Raw genomic sequence first — 6,180 nt, 5'->3', positions numbered from 1 at the left:
TCATTCTTACCTAGCTACTAACTCAATTTTATGAGCTAAATAGCTTTTTGTTGGGTGGGAGGGTTGGGTTTTCTCTTTTCTTTTTGTTTTCTGTTTTGGATCTTTGTTGTTTTTAACCTCTGTGAGGCACTTTGTGTTACTGTGTATGAAAAGTGCCATATAAATAAAGTTGATTTGATTTTGATTTGATTTGAAAAGAACCCTGAAGGAGAGGAGCATCCACCTGCTGACTGAGAACAAGGAGAATGAGGCTGAGGAAGTGAAGGAAGACGGCCCCAAGGAGATGACTCTGGATGAATGGAAGACCATGCAGGACAAGGATCGGCCAAGGTGGAGTTCAACATCCGTCAGGCCAATGAGGGAGCTGATTGGAACAAAGGATTCATGCTGCATATGTCAAAGGCAGAAGATAAATATTAAATTTACCAACAATGTGACATTTCAAACCTCATGCTCTTCCTCACATCATTATAATATATGATATAAATAATAATAATAGAAAACATTATTAATAATAATAAACAAAATTTCTTTGGACTCTCAGACAGACAAAAAAGGTTACTTGATAGCATCACCTGGGAATTTCTGATGGTCATTTTGTTTTCTACCAGTGTTGACTTTAAAATATTTTATAGATGAAACAATTCATTGATTAATCAAGAAAATAATGAGCAGATGGAAATTATCTTGGTTGCATCCCTACCCCAAATTCTCAATACTGAGGACATGACGTTGGTGTCCTTAGTGGTAGCTATAGCCCTGAACCCTGAAAAATAAATAGATCATAGGCACTCCTCATGAAAAATCACAACCAGTTACTGGAGTAACGAGAATAAACCTTGGTTAAAATGATGTATATTAACATTAAAATATAATTTTAGCATAAGACAGAAAACAGAGGAAGAGTTTTGCCATCAGACATCAGTGGTGTGAAATTATAGAATTATAATCGAACACATAACAGATCTGTGAATGCAACAAAAGTCTCCCTAAAGCACATCCATCCTGTAGATGTTTATGAGATGCACCTTGAGGTGTGGAGGCAGCGGGCCACACTGTGTTTGATCTACGACTCAGAGGAGCAGCCGATCATCTCCGAGAATGCTGACTGTGCCCTGCGAGCGAGCGGGACATTTACAATCAATGGCCGAGGGATTGGAGTGCACACAGGCGGTCCTCTACATCAAACAGAGAGAGGGGAGGAAAGTTGGAGAATTTAGGGGTTGATGCGGTGAAAAAGTTGGAGGAGGAGGCGGGAGTGATGGGAGGTGTGGAGAGAGGCCAGAAATGATGAGGCAAGTTTGCACGAGGGGCTTTCACTGACAGAGGAAAATCATTAATGTAATCTATGTGTCCTGATGTAAACTATGGACTCATGCTGATTTAATTTCAAAAAGCAGGAAAGTATGACCAACTTAAAAACTTACCAGTTAGTAACAGTGTCATAAATGAACCTGTTCTCGTGGGAAATTTGTATTTGATTGTCAGAAAAGCATCATATTATTATTTCAGTGTATGACCAGTGTATGGCCTGCCTGAGGAGATGAGGGCCACTGATTTTACTTGTGTTTTATATTTTTATTCATCCTACCCTGTTTTAACATGTCTGGCTCTCATTTCATTCTCTCTATGTTTTTAAATGTGTTCTGTTTTTTTGTAAATCACTTTATAACTGTGGTTTGAAATGTGCTATATACATAAAGTTTATTATTATTACTATTATAACTGCAGACTGTGACGACTGAATGCCAGTTTTATATGCTGTAACATTATACTCAACATTAAACTTATCCTTTAAGCTTAAAGGAGCAGTGTGTGGTATCTAAATGTTGTTGTTTTTTTAATTTAACCAATATTTAACCAGGTAAGTCCCATTGAGACCAACAGTCTCTTTCACAAGTGAGACCTGGCAGGACAGAAGTACACAAAAAAGTTGCAGCCAAAGAAAAACACAAAGATACACAGTAACATGGAGAAATATTACAACACCTACGCACAATGACAAGAATCAACCAACTCATACATCCTTGTACTTATGAGAGTTTTAAAATCAGGCAGAGGGACCAATTCACGTAATTTCAACTCTTTTTGAAGGTTATTCCACGTGAGAGGAGCAGAGCACATAAAAGCTTTCTTTCCTAGGTCAGTCGGTGCGCCAAGGAACAGACAACGAGACAAACTGTGCATTCCAATATCCACACGACCATACTGTATAGTATGCCAGGAAAAGATTTAGTATGTCCCAATACATAGTATGTCAAATGCAGTATGCAAAAAATACCAGGATGTTCTACTACATCCAGTCTAATTTTACAGTATGCAAGCCAGCATGCAAACAGATGTCAGCTTGACAGCTCACTGACAGCTGTTTGACAGTTGTCAAAAGATGGACGACAGCGCATTCAAGTTACTGATGACCAGTCGAACAGTAACAATAGGAATATTGATTATTTAAGTGAACAAAATAATCATAAATATTACAAACAACAAATGGAAATGAATATAAAAATAACTGACAGAGAACTGCAGATGTAATTTCACTGTCCCAAATATGTTAGAAGCTACAAACTGTGCAGTTATAACTTTAAAGTTAAACTACACACATTGCAAAGTAACAACAGCAGATCTCTCCGAGTTGATCTCTGTCTCTCTCGGCGTTTGTTGTATCTCCAAGGTAATAGATATAAAAGCAAGAGGATTAGGGTTCAGGGCTTAATGTTATGAGAAAGTAGTATGTCCCGATTGTGTGCAAACTGCATGCGACAGTACATATATTTTGTGGGGCACCTGCAGTATCTACTAAAGGTAAAAAGAAAAAGTATGCGATTCAGAACGCACCCAAAGTCTAGAGTTCTCAGACTATAGCTACAGTCAGATCTCTGTTCAATCAAATTACAAATGTATGAGGGAGTTTACCCTGCATGGCTTTATAAATGGACAAATACCAGTGACTGAGCCAAAGAACGGTCAAAGAAGGTTCAGGATTTTTGCATGTGCCTGAAATCATGGCTCAATGACACACTGGAGCCATCGTTAACATCAACTCTCCCCTCCTTTATAAAACCTATGTTAGTACAAACGTTAGAGCACATAGCATCGCTGTCGTCTTGTTCAGCCCATCCATCAGTGGCAAGTTTGCTGCGTCCCACAAGCTCTCTTACTTAATCAGTCTAATTCATCAATAAAGAATAAACATCTCTGTTAAATGCCACAATCATATTAACTAGGTCTGTTATATTAATGTGTCCATTGTGATTAATTAATCACAGAACAAATAGCGCATTCAAAAAATTAATGCTGATTAATCGTGTCCAGTGGTGTCCTTAGACCCAGTGCATCATTGAAGGACACAGTGACTGTGTCACATGATGGCAGACGAGACGAAACTGCTTGGCCCCGTGAATGGAACATTCACATTTAAAAAACATCCACATGGATCTGTTGATAAAAGCACTGTTCTCCGCAGTTTCTACAGTGAGGAATTTTCATACCATCGGAGTCCTGCAAGCCTGAAATATAACCTCAACGCTCGCAGCCAGCCTCGTCAAGCCACACTCGACCAGGCGTTCAGATGCAAACTAAGTAAGTCTACCTGTGACTGACTGACTAACTCCCTTGCAAAATGGATTGTAGACCGGATTTGGTGGTGGAGGACAGGGGGACATTGTGTCCAAAATCCTGCAGCTTTACTACGACACATCTGCCAAAGTTCATTTGAACTTAGGCCATAACGGTACATGTATTTGTGTCGAACCGTTCGGTACGCGACTTTCGGTTCCGCACGACCCTGTACCGAATTATTGGGCGCAGGATATTATTTTATTTTATTTTGTTTTATTTTAATTCCGTTTTTGCGAGCCGAACCATTTAAAATATCTAGTTCCCCGACGGACATAATTGAGTGACGGACCGAGTCCCGTAAATCTCCGCTTTCACTTTGTGCAGCGCATTCTCCCATTTTGACAACATGGCAAGTGAGCCTGACGAACCTGAAGACCCACCCGCAAACCCGCAAGTCCTCCGTTCGGGAACACTTTGGTTTCAGGGTAAAATACGAAGATGGAAATAAACAAGTTGAAAGACAAAAGCAGTGTGCCGACACTGCAGAACAGCGGTCGGGTATGTACTTGGAAACACGTCTAACATGCTAACGCATCTAAAGCGACACCACCCGAGTTTGAACGTTAACCGGCACGACTAGAAAAAGCAATCTGGTGCAAACTACGATATCGTCGTCGTTTAAAAAGAAAGAGCGTTTCCCTGACCATCGCGCTAAAGAAATAACCAACGCCATTGGAGTTGAGTAAAATTGTTTAAGCTGCACTTTAGATATAAGCATGTTTTGTTTACTGCACTTTAACAAAGTGGGAAAGCTAAGTAAGTTCCTAGTAAAACTGAATCTGAGCAGGCTTTAAAGCTGACCAGCTGCACTATACTTTTTATTTTAATTGAGTAAAACTGTTAAAGCAGAAATGTATATTTATATTTTTCATTCAAAAAATGTGTTAAAAAAACAGCAGGATTTTATTTTTCACTTTTATATTTCTATTTTCATTCAAACAATGTGAAAAAGCAGGATTTTATATATATTTGTTTCATTCAAAAATTGTGTAAAAAGAGTTAACTGCTGTGGTGGTATGTTTTAATAAGGTTACCAATAAGTAAAAGATATTTAATAGTTGTCTATTTTTTTCATTACTGTACCGAAAAAAACTGAACCGTGACTTGTGTACCGAGGTACGTACCGAACTGTGACTTTGGTGTACCGTTACACCCCTAATTTGAACTGAAATCTTTTAAAGCAGCTGTGCGGAACTTTTTACCATTAATAAAACTGTCCCTAGTTCGTATCACCCCCCCCCCTTGAAGATCCGCATATTTATTTGAACCCAACAGCGACAAAAAAGCCTTTCTCTATATGGCTATTTAGCGTAGCCTCACTCGGGCCGGACACACAGCGGAAGTCAGCAAACCAGAATACGGCACCCGAGGCGGAAGTGATTCTGTTCGCCCGCAGCGGCCCGCAGCCATTAAACCACAGAAGAAGGAGCTGTGTTTACAGTGTTCTTCGAGTAAGCAGTACGCAACGGGCATTGCTGAACATGTAACCGATGTATAAATAAGATTGTTTATATTTCACCAAAAGTCCGTTTTTATTTCTGTTCACATGTTGCGGTTAGTTTTCATGTAAAATTCCTGTTTCTGTATATCTCTTGGGGAGCTTTTATTTTGTTAATTTCACTTTTTCATTGCGTGACCTTTGACATTACAGCGAAGTCACTTCCTGTTGTTTAGTGGTAATTCTCCTCACTCGGCTCTAGCCCTGGAGATGAGAGGTAAGATGCTACTAGCGCTTCTGTAAATAGTGTGGTAAAATGTGGTAAAAACATTAAACATACTTGCAACCTGTACTTTGTATGGGTCACACATGTTGTATTTTATTAGCGTACCACTCTCTCTAGCGTGTATGTTCCTTTTTTACCGTGTATAGCACTGTTATGTTGCTGGTTAGGTCGACGTTTTTAAGCTAGGCTATCACAGCGTGGAGACCATTTCTGATGCAGTTTGTTGTGATGTACCTTTCTTTTAAAGGTGTGCATTGTGGAGATTGGTCGTGAGAAAGTGCTGTATTGAATTTAATGTGTTTTACACAGAATAAATCCGCCCAGCCAAGCAGACCAGCTGTTGTCCATGCCTCGTTCCTCATCATACCTAACATAACGCAGAGATTGTAGCAGACTGCAGTTTCAAGTCAGACCGGCTACAAACACATAACACCTAACAGTTTTACCAGAGATGTATCTATGAGGACTTGGTTGTACTTTTGATGTCATGGCGGATAACGAAGGAGCATCATCTAAAATTATCTGTGACTGTGACTGTGAACACAAATATACAGCAGGCAGTTGTCCTCAGTTTATAAGAAATTCAGAGCTACGCCAGAGCATTTATGAACAGGTCTTACTTTACTACTAATTTGTGTGTAACGTTAGCATGTTGGCATGTTTCCACTAATTACTTGGACTGACTCACTGTGTATCTTCACATAAAAGAATACTCAGACGATTTGGGAGTTATGCCCTTTCTCTATCATTTTCATACTGAGACAACATGATCGATATCTTTTTTGTGTCTGTACGTCCAGTGGCTGGGTCTCAGCGTTTAGCATTGCGCTTATAG

At 39.5% G+C, this 6,180-nt stretch overlaps 1 pseudogene; it reads left to right on the top strand.

The window, feature by feature from the left end:
- The window catches only part of LOC126398157 (plasminogen activator inhibitor 1 RNA-binding protein-like), a 2,677-nt pseudogene extending 2,257 nt beyond the window's left edge, over positions 1-420 (top strand).
- Positions 421-6,180: the final 5,760 nt, after the last annotated feature.

The sequence above is a fragment of the Epinephelus moara genome, chromosome 11 (assembly GCF_006386435.1).
Source record: "Epinephelus moara isolate mb chromosome 11, YSFRI_EMoa_1.0, whole genome shotgun sequence".
In the NCBI taxonomy this organism is placed as follows: Eukaryota; Metazoa; Chordata; class Actinopteri; order Perciformes; family Serranidae; genus Epinephelus; species Epinephelus moara.
Note: the sequence above shows the minus strand (reverse complement) of the source record. Positions and strands in the feature narration are given on the sequence as shown.